The following is a 10,985-nucleotide window of genomic DNA, read 5'->3' as shown; positions in this document are numbered from 1 at the left end:
CCAGTAACGATGCAGTGTAGTAGTCTGCCTGATTGGACATACATTGAGTCCTCATATTACAAAGTTGTGATCAATCTGAATGGGATTGTATAGTGTGTGTGTGTGGTCAGCTCCGTCCAGATATCCCAGGAGGGAGTGAAGGGGTTAAGTATTAGGCAACGCTCAGACGACAGGCGGGGTGGGCGTGTCCGGTTGGAACTGGGCGTGTCCCAGGTGAATGGATCAGCAGGCTTTTCCCACGCTGAGGGGCGGGGAGAGGGCGGAGCGCGGCGAATGCTCGCTGCTGGTTGTTGACGTGTTTGGTGGAGCGGGGAGAGCAGCTGCAGCGACTGTCCCTGTGCGGGAGAGAGAGAGAGAGAGAGGGAGGGCGGGGGCAGCGACCAGCCTGGAGGATCCCAGCTGTGCCCGGGGTAAGAGCCAGCACGCCACACCGCACTCACCTACCCACTGCTGGGCACCGCACTCACCTACCCACCGCACTCACCTACTTACACACCACACTCGCCTACCCACTGCTGGGCACCGCACTCACCTACCCACTGCTGGGCACCGCACTCACCTACCCACTGCTGGGCACAGCACTCACCTACCCACTGCTGGGCACAGCACTCACCTACCCACTGCTGGGCACAGCACTCACCTACCCACTGCTGGGCACAGCACTCACCAACTACTGCTGGGCACAGCACTCACCTACCTACACGCCGCACACACCTACCCACTGCTGGGCACCGCACTCACCTACCCACTGCTGGGCACTGCACTCAGCTACCTACACACTACACTCACCTACCCACTGCTGGGCACCGCACTCACCTACCCACTGCTGGGCACCGCACTCACCTACCCACTGCTGGGCACCGCACTCACCTACCCACTGCTGGGCACAGCACTCACCTACCCACTGCTGGGCACAGCACTCACCTACCCACTGCTGGGCACAGCACTCACCTACCCACTGCTGGGCACCGCACTCACCTACCTACACGCCACACTCACCTACCCACTGCTGGGCACCGCACTCACCTACCCACTGCTGGGCACCACACTCACCTACCCACTGCTGGGCACAGCACTCACCTACCCACTGCTGGGCACCGCACTCACCTACCTACACGCCGCACACACCTACCCACTGCTGGGCACTGCACTCAGCTACCTACACACCACAGTCACCTACCCACTGCTGGGCACCGCACTCACCTACATGCCACACTCACCTACCCACTGCTGGGCACCGCACTCACCTACACGCCACACTCACCTACCCACTGCTGGGCACCGCACTCACCTACCTACACGCCGCACTCAGCTACCTACTGCTGGGCACCGCACTCTGCTACCTACACGCCACACTCACCTACACACCTACCCACTGCTGGGCACCGCACTCAGCTACCTACACGCCGCACACACCTACCCACTGCTGGGCACCGCACTCAGCTACCTACACGCCACACTCACCTACCCACTGCTGGGCACCGCACTCACCTACACACCGCACTCGCCTACCCACTGCTGGGCACCGCACTCACCTACCTACACACCGCACTCACCTACCCACTGCTGGGCACCGCACTCGCCTACCTACACACCACACTCATCTACCCACTGCTGGGCCCCGCACTCACCTACCTACACACCACACTCACCTACCCACTGCTGGGCCCCGCACTCACCTACCTACACACCACACTCACCTACCCACTGCTGGGCACCACACTCAACTACCTACACGCCACACACACCTACCCACTGCTGGGCACCGCACTCACCTACCTTCCTATACACTGCTGCCAACTTCACTCACCTACCTACACACTGCTGATCACTGCACTTGCCTACCTACACACTACTGCCCACTGCACCCACTTACCTACCCCCTGCTGCCCACTACACCCACCCGCCTACCTCCTGCTGACCACTGCACCCACCTACCTCCTGCTGCCCACTGCACCCACTTACCTCCTGCTGCCCACTGCACCCACCTATCTACACACTGCTGCCCACTGTGCCCACCTACCTCCTGCTGCCCACTGCACCCACCTATCTACACACTGCTGCCCACTGTGCCCACCTACCTCCTGCTTCCCACTGCACCCACCTACCTACACACTGCTGCCCACTGCGCCCACCTACCTACGCACCCCCTGCTGCCTACTGTTCCCAACTACCTACACACTGCTGGATGACAGGGCATGGAAGTCATCACAGGGGACTGACACAGGGCAGATGTATTGGGGATACAATGTAATAATATAGATGATTCTTCTTCCCATCCGTGTGATTAATCTGCATATTTATATGGAGGCTCCGAGCATTCCTGAACACCGGCCAATCCTATCACCTCCTCCCCCTCTGCAGAACCACAAGTCCCAGCATTACCGGCCAGCCTGCAGCATACCAAGTCACCATAGGAGATGTCACCTCTGATTGGATGACAATACACTCCATAGTAGATGTAACCTCTGATTGGATGACAATACACTCCATAGTAGATGTAACCTCTGATTGGACGATGACAATACACTCCATAGTAGATGTAACCTCTGATTGGATGACATTTAGATTTGATAAAGTGATGTGTATTATGAACTATTGTAATATTTTGCCTTCCTTGGTTCCTCCTTCTTTCCCCGCCATGAACATGCTAATGACATTTTGACATTATATTCGCATTTCATACCTTATTTTCGAACTTGTGACATCATCACTGTGTCTCTGTGATTCTCTATGCCGGGGGTGTCCACACTTTCAAAATAGGGGGCCAGTTTATTTGTGCTTTAGACCATAGGGGGGCTGAACTGTGGCACGTGGAATATAGAATGGCGTCTGTGAGAAGAATGCCCCATCATTGGTGTCATTGGAAGAATAGAGCCCCGTCATTGGAGGAATAGAGCCCCGTCATTGGAGGAATAGAGCCCCGTCATTGGAGGAATAGAGCCCCGTCATTGGAGGGATAGCGCCTCGTCATTGGAGAAAAATAGCGCCCTGTCATTGGTGTGAGTGGAGGGTGTGAGTGGAGGGATAGCGCCCTGTCATTGGTGTGAGTGGAGGGATAGCGCCCTGTCATTGGTGTCAGTGGAGGGAAAGCGCCCTGTCATTGGCGTGAGTGGAGGGATAGCGCCCTGTCATTGGTGTGAGTGGAGGGATTGCGCCCTGTCATTGGTGTCAGTGGAGGGATTGCGCCCTGTCATTGGTGTCAGTGGAGGGATAGCGCCCTGTCATTGGTGTCAGTGGAGGGATAGCGCCCTGTCATTGGAGTGAGTGGAGGCATAGCGCCCTGTCATTGGTGTGAGTGGAGGCATAGCGCCCTGTCATTGGTGTCAGTGGAGGCATAGCGCCCTGTCATTGGCGTGAGTGGAGGCATAGCGCCCTGTCATTGGCGTGAGTAAAGGCATAGCGCTCTGTCATTGGCGTGAGTGGAGGCATAGCGCCCTGTCATTGGTGTCAGTGGAGGCATAGTGCCCTGTCATTGGTGTGAGTGGAGGGATAGCGCCCTGTCATTGGGGTGAGTGGAGGGATAGCGCTCTGTCATTGGGGTGAGTGGAGGGAAAGCGCCCTGTCATTGGTGTGAGTTGAGGGAAAGCGCCCTGTCATTGGCGTGATTGGAGGCATAGCGCCCTGTCATTGGTGTCAGTTGAGGGATAGCGCCCTGTCATTGGTGTCAGTGGAGGCATGGCGCCCTCTCATTGGTGTGAGTGGAGGGATAGCGCCCTGTCATTGGTGTGAGTGGAGGGATAGCGCCCTGTCATTGGTGTCAGTGGAAGGATAGCGCCCTGTCATTGGTGTGAGTGGAGGGATAGCGCCCTGTCATTGGTGTGAGTGGAGGGATAGCGCCCTGTCATTGGTGTGAGTGGAGGGATAGCGCCCTGTCATTGGTGTGAGTGGAGGGATAGCGCCCTGTCATTGGTGTGAGTGGAGGGATAGCGCCCTGTCATTGGTGTGAGTGGAGGGATAGCGCCCTGTCATTGGCGTGAGTGGAGGGATAGCGCCCTGTCATTGGTGTGAGTGGAGGGATAGCGCCCTGTCATTGGAGGATAGGATAGCGCCCTGTCATTGGTGTGAGTGGAGGGATAGCGCCCTGTCAGTGGAGGGATAGCGCCCCGTCATTGGTGTCATTGGAGGGATAGCGCCCTGTCATTGGAGGGATAGCGCCCCGTCATTGGTGTGAGTGGAGGGATAGCGCCCTGTCATTGGTGTGAGTGGAGGGATAGCGCCCTGTCATTGGTGTGAGTGGAGGTATAGCGCCCTGTCATTGGTGTGAGTGGAGGTATAGCGCCCTGTCATTGGCGTGAGTGGAGGGATAGCGCCCTGTCATTGGCGTGAGTAAAGGCATAGCGCCCTGTCATTGGCGTGAGTGGAGGGATAGCGCCCTGTCATTGGCGTGAGTGGAGGCATAGCGCCCTGTCATTGGCGTGAGTGGAGGGATAGCGCCCTGTCATTGGCGTGAGTGGAGGGATAGCGCCCTGTCATTGGCGTGAGTGGAGGGATAGCGCCCTGTCATTGGCGTGAGTGGAGGGATAGCGCCCTGTCATTGGCGTGAGTGGAGGGATAGCGCCCTGTCATTGGCGTGAGTGGAGGGATAGCGCCCTGTCATTGGCGTGAGTGGAGGGATAGCGCCCTGTCATTGGCGTGAGTGGAGGGATAGCGCCCTGTCATTGGCGTGAGTGGAGGGATAGCGCCCTGTCATTGGCGTGAGTGGAGGGATAGCGCCCTGTCATTGGCGTGAGTGGAGGGATAGCGCCCTGTCATTGGCGTGAGTGGAGGGATAGCGCCCTGTCATTGGTGTGAGTGGAGGGATAGCGCCCTGTCATTGGTGTCATTGGAGGGATAGCGCCCTGTCATTGGTGTCATTGGAGGGATAGCGCCCTGTCATTGGTGTCAGTGGAGGGATAGCGCCGTGTCAGTGGAGGGATAGCGCCGTGTCAGTGGAGGGATAGCGCCGTGTCAGTGGAGGGATAGCGCCGTGTCAGTGGAGGGATAGCGCCGTGTCAGTGGAGGGATAGCGCCGTGTCAGTGGAGGGATAGCGCCCTGTCATTGGTGTCAGTGGAGGGATAGCGCCGTGTCAGTGGAGGCATAGCGCCCTGTCTTTGGTGTCAGTGGAGGCATAGCGCCCTGTCATTGGCGTGAGTGGAAGGATAGCGCCCTGTCATTGGAGTGAGTGGAGGCATAGCGCCCTGTCATTGGAGTGAATGGAGGGATAGCGCCCTGTCATTGGTGATTTTTTTTTTTTTTATGCAGCTATTTGGGCACCATCCTAAAATTTTCTGCAGGGCAATTGTTTAATTTGAAGGCCAGGCCCTTAGTTGCAGAAAACATTTCCAGAGAATGTAAGAGTTCCTGTTGAGTTTTTGTAAGATACTTTGGAGGAGCGTCCCCCTTTCCGCCGGCGGTCTTTGGAGGAGCGTCCCCCTTTCCGCCGGCGGTCTTTGGAGGAGCGTCCCCCTTTCCGCCGGCGGTCTTTGGAGGAGCGTCCCCCTTTCCGCCGGCGGTCTTTGGAGGAGCGTCCCCCTTTCCGGGGGGAGCGACGGTGGCGGTCCCCCTTTCCGCCGGGGGGTCAGCGGTGGCGCGTCCCCCTTTCCGCCGGGGGGTCAGCGGGTGGCGCGTCCCCCTTTCCGCCGGGGGTCAGCGGTGGCGCGTCCCCCTTTCCGCCGGGGTCAGCGGTGGCGCGTCCCCCTTCTCCGCCGGGGTCAGCGGAGGAGCGTCCCCCTTTCCGCCGGGGGTCAGCGGAGGAGCGTCTTCTTTCCGCCGGCGGTCAGCGGAGGAGCGTCTTCTTTCCGCCGGCGGTCAGCGGAGGAGCGTCTTCTTTCCGCCGGCGGTCAGCGGAGGAGCGTCTTCTTTCCGCCGGTGGTCAGCGGAGGAGCGTCTTCTTTCCGCCGGCGGTCAGCGGAGGAGCGCCCCTCTTTCCGCTGGTGGTATTTGTAACACAACAATTAAATTGCAGATGTATTTATTTTCCTTTTTACACGGTATAAATTGTAGCGTCGGGAATATCATATCACAGTGTATAGATTTCCGCGATCGGAAGTAGTTAAATGATGACATGTCTTATAGACTGTGGGGGTCGGGCCCTCCGGGGGATTTCATTTGTAACAAAGTGTTTGGTATGCAGGAGGTATTTTACTAGTAGCCTATAGATTGCAGGGTCAGGAGGAGGGTCAGGAGGAGGATCAGAGTCTTCTGAAAGCTCCTCTTGTCCTCCAATGGACCAGTCTGACCCTGAAGTACTTTCTGTCTCCCATGGAGACTACGGACATGCTACATGTTTGCTTGGAGACTGGAGAAATGCTACAAAGACATGTGAAGGAGTGGGGATCTGTTTGTGAGGTCATTAGATTGTAAGCTCTCCTGACCCCCTCGTATGGTCTCCTTTTATAATGTAAAGTGCTGTGCAAACTGTTGGCTCTATATAAATTAGAGATCCCTGCTATTAGAAATCAATGCTTCCTCTCTCACTACAGACATCTGGGATCCAAGGGCCACGCAAAAAGTATCAAGGGGCCACATGGGCTGCAGGGCTCTAGACGCACATTCTGCTGAATACTTGCTTACAATTGGCTGGCAGAAGTCGTGTTGGGTGAAAGTAGAATTCCAGGCGTGGGGATTTTTGTATTGATCCGGTTTGGACTGTAAAGCCGGCCATAGACGGAGCGATTATCTTTCATGCAATTACAGTCAGTGTTGATTGGGGGAGGGGGGGGATTCTTCCCGCTGAGCCTATTGTGTTCTCCCGGCGGGGGGCAGGGGGAGCTGCCCCTACTGGGAGAAGACCGTGATTATTGATAGCCACTGTAGCCACTTGCAATAATCGCATGAGAAGTCCAAAAGGCTTTATCCAAGTAGAACGATCGATCAGCTTGGGTACAATTAGCCTGCCCATACAGGGTTCGAATCTCGGCCGGTCCCTAAGATTTGAGGCCGACTTAAGTAAGTATGTGAGATCTCCCCTGCAAATCGCTGTAGTAGACACCGCTACTACAGAGATAAACTGCCCTTCTGCATTGTGAACACAGGAGGTCGCTTGCTCAAAATGGGAACCATTCAAAGAACACTTTTTTTTTTGCTATAAAAGCAAAGCATTCTCTGATTGGATGAGGTGGAGAGGCAGGGTTGTCATGATCTCTACCTCTACCATCAGAGAATGCCTTGCATTCATTAATAACATGCTGTGTTTACTAAGCAGCAGGGCAGCCTCTCGGTATGGGACCCCAAAGCTAGTGGGGACCACTGGAGTAGTTGTGCCTAGTATAGGGGATCGGCCACCTACGGTCAGTGGCGGCTGGTGCTCAAATTTTTTTGGGGGGGCGCAAACGAAAAAATAAAAATAAAATTGCAGCCTTACTGTGCCATGCCATCAAACACAGCCACTTTGCCATTAATTGTCGCCACTGTGCCCCGCAAAATGCTGCCACTGTGACCTGTAAAATCCCCCCCCCCCCGGCACTTGCCTTTCTTGGTACAGCCGTGCTTCTACCGTCCCTCGATGTCCCTCGTCCAGTCCTCGATGACGCTTCAGCCAATCAGGTTACCGATTACCAGAATCTGATTACCTGATTGGCTGAGACGCCCGTCAGTCTTATCCAAGGAATGCACAGACGGTAAGTCCCGAGGATAAGCATTCAGGAAGCCGACTACAGCCTCAGGGCTGTACTCGGGAAGTGCCTATCAGAGCCAGTTTAGATGTGGTAGATGAATAACTTTTTCCTTTCCTTTTTATCTTAACCTGGTGATCCTGCCAATAACGCACTTCCTGTCCCTTCCTGCCTACATCCATTGTATCTATGGGGGCACCCATGGTTGTCACACTGGCTGGACTTCAAATATGTCTGCCTTTTGTTCATCTCGATACACAGGGGCTGATGGGATTAGCAGTTTACACAATTAAGATAACATTGTTTTTGCTGTCTTTTCAGCTCACAGGAAGTGCCAAGGACACTGCATTGCTGGTGAGAACAACAAGTAGTATCTGCATTTGCTGCGACAGGTAAGCTGCAAACTATTGTATTTTTTATTTGTATTTTTTGGGTTTGTAAGATATTACAGGGGAAATAAGACACTCAGGAGCCGGGTTATTGTAATAAGATATTACAGGGGTAATAAGACACTCAGGAGCCGGGTTACTGTAATATGACCTTACAGGGGTAATAAGACACTCAGGAGCTGGGTTACTGTAATACAGTGTTTCTCAATTCCAGTCCTCAGGCCCCCCCAACAGGTCAGGTTTTCAGGATTTCCCTCAGATGAAAAGGCTGTGGTGATTACCAAGGCAGTGAAACTGATCAAATCACCTGTGCAAAATATGGAAATCCTGAAAACCTGACTGTTGGGGGGGCCTGAGGACTGGAATTGAGAAACCCTGCTGTAATATGACATTACAGGGGTAATAAGACACTCAGGAGCCGGGTTACTGTAATAAGATATTACAGGGGTAATAAGACACTCAGGAGCCGGGTTACTGTAATATGACATTACAGGGATAATAAGACACTCAGGAGTTGGGTTACTGTAATAAGATATTACAGGGGTAATAAGACACTCAGGAGCTGGGTTACTGTAATAAGATATTACAGGGGTAAGAAGACACTCGGGAGCCCGGGTTACGGTAATAGATATTACAGGGGTAATAAGACACTCAGGAGTTGGGTTACTGTAATAAGATATTACAGGGGTAATAAGACACTCAGGAGCCGGTTACTGTAATAAGACATTACAGGGGTAATAAGACACTCAGGAGCCGGGTTACTGTAATAAGATATTACAGGGGTAATAAGACACTCAGGAGTTGGGTTACTGTAATAAGATATTACAGGGGTAATAAGACACTCAGGAGCCGGTTACTGTAATAAGACATTACAGGGGTAATAAGACACTCAGGAGCCGGGTTACTGTAATATGACATTACAGGGGTAATAAGACACTCAGGAGCTGGGTTACAGTAATAAGATATTACAGGGGTAATAAGACACTCAGGAGCCGGGTTACTGTAATAAGATATTACAGGGGTAATAAGACACTCAGGAGCCGGGTTACTGTAATAAGATATTACAGGGGTAATAAGACACTCGGGAGCTGGGTTACTGTAATAAGATATTACAGGGTAATAAGACACTCAGGAGCCGGTTACTGTAATAAGACATTACAGGGGTAATAAGACACTCAGGAGCCGGTTACTGTAATAAGATATTACAGGGGTAATAAGACACTCGGGAGCTGGGTTACTGTAATAAGATATTACAGGGGTAATAAGACACTCAGGAGCCGGTTACTGTAATAAGACATTACAGGGGTAATAAGACACTCAGGAGCCGGGTTACTGTAATATGACATTACAGGGTAATAAGACACTCAGGAGCTGGGTTACAGTAATAAGATATTACAGGGGTAATAAGACACTCAGGAGCCGGGTTACTGTAATAAGATATTACAGGGGTAATAAGACACTCAGGAGCCGGGTTTACTGTAATAAGATATTACAGGGGTAATAAGACACTCGGGAGCTGGGTTACTGTATAAGATATTACAGGGGTAATAAGACACTCAGGAGCTGGGTTACTGTAATACGATATTACAAGAATGATAGATTTATAGGTAATAAGATAATTGGTTAATATTAAATAAGTAATGATTTTCTCTGGCGGTGTTTATTCAGTGTGTAAATAGGACAAATATTAATGAGGGCACTTTACATCATGAAGCTCCCTCCTTTGACCTTCAGGGAAGACTGCATCATCCCCTTTTTGGCGCACAGATGCATCAGGAAAGATGTGCGCTGCGTTCAGTTTTGCGAGAAGAAATAATTTTGCCACATCAAATACAGGAAATTTTTTGCATCTTTTCAAACTGACGCCTTGTTGTTCATCTTTCATCTGTCGAGAGACATAAAAAGTGGGAACCATAATTTATTATTATTTATTTTAGATACTTGTATAGCGCCGTCAATTTGTGCAGCGCTTTTACATCTATTATATATATATATATTAGTTCAGTTCATGCGCGGTGTGTGTATGCAGAGACGTTCGCCAAAAACTTGCTTGCATACAAACTGCACACAATTGTCGGCCAACAAACATGAACGTAGTTATGGGTACTATGTAGTTTTTCAGCTCTTTAGCGCCACCCTTTGACACCTTCTGCTATGTGTTTGGTGACCATTGCTTCTGAGCATGCGTGGTGTTGTACTTCAGACTTTTGTCTGAGGCCTTTAAACACACGATTCAGTCCATCCGAAGAGAACGGTCCGAAGGACCGTTCTCATCGGTTCACCGATGAAGTAGACTGATGGTCTGATGTGCGTACACACCATCAGTTAAAAAAAATGATCGTGTCAGAACGCGGTGACGTAAAACACACGACGTGCTGAAAAAATGAAGTTCAATGCTTTCCAAGCATGCATCAACTTGATTTTGAGGCATGCCCTGGCCTTTTGACCGGTACTAACATACTAACCTATGTGTTTTGACCGATCGGTTTAGGCGTCCATCAGGTGGAATTTTAAAGCAAGTTTTACATTTTTCGGCCAAAGAATAACGGACCGAGAGGGCCTACACACGATCGGTTTTGGACCGATGAAACGGTCCTTCAGTCGGTTTCCCATTGGTTTGAACCGACCATGTGTACGCGGCCTGACAGATTTTTGTACACACGCTCGGGAAAATCTGAGAACGGACAATTGTCCATGGATATTTTTAAAGCTTGCTATCCTACATTTTGTCCACAGAAAATCTGACAACAATTGTACGATGGAGCGTACAAACGGTCGGAATTTCCGCAGCCTGTCATCGCACAATTCCCGTCGGAAAATCTGATCGTGTGTACGAGGCTTTAGAGTACAACACACCAACTGGCAGTTCCTATCAAATCTGCCTTTAGGCCCCCCATTCACATGGGCATTATTGGTCAGATTTCAGGAGGTCGATGTTGATCTCCAGATCTCGGGGCTGTTGATCTCCAGATCTCGGGGCTGTTGATCTCCAGATCTCGG

The 10,985-nt window shown here is 52.1% G+C and overlaps 1 protein-coding gene across 1 annotated transcript in view; it reads left to right on the top strand.

Annotated features, from left to right (window-relative positions):
• The first annotated feature begins 306 nt into the window (after nt 1–306).
• LOC120930551 (TLC domain-containing protein 4-like) overlaps nt 307–10,985 on the top strand; it is a 31,982-nt gene continuing 21,303 nt past the window's right edge. The window contains exons 1-2 of the mRNA XM_040341727.1: nt 307–410; nt 7,918–7,988. The gene's annotated coding sequence lies outside the window, so the exon portion shown is untranslated. The remainder of the gene's footprint in view (nt 411–7,917; nt 7,989–10,985) is intronic.

This window comes from Rana temporaria, chromosome 3 (genome assembly GCF_905171775.1).
Source record: "Rana temporaria chromosome 3, aRanTem1.1, whole genome shotgun sequence".
Lineage (NCBI taxonomy): Eukaryota > Metazoa > Chordata > Amphibia > Anura > Ranidae > Rana > Rana temporaria.
Note: the sequence above shows the minus strand (reverse complement) of the source record. Positions and strands in the feature narration are given on the sequence as shown.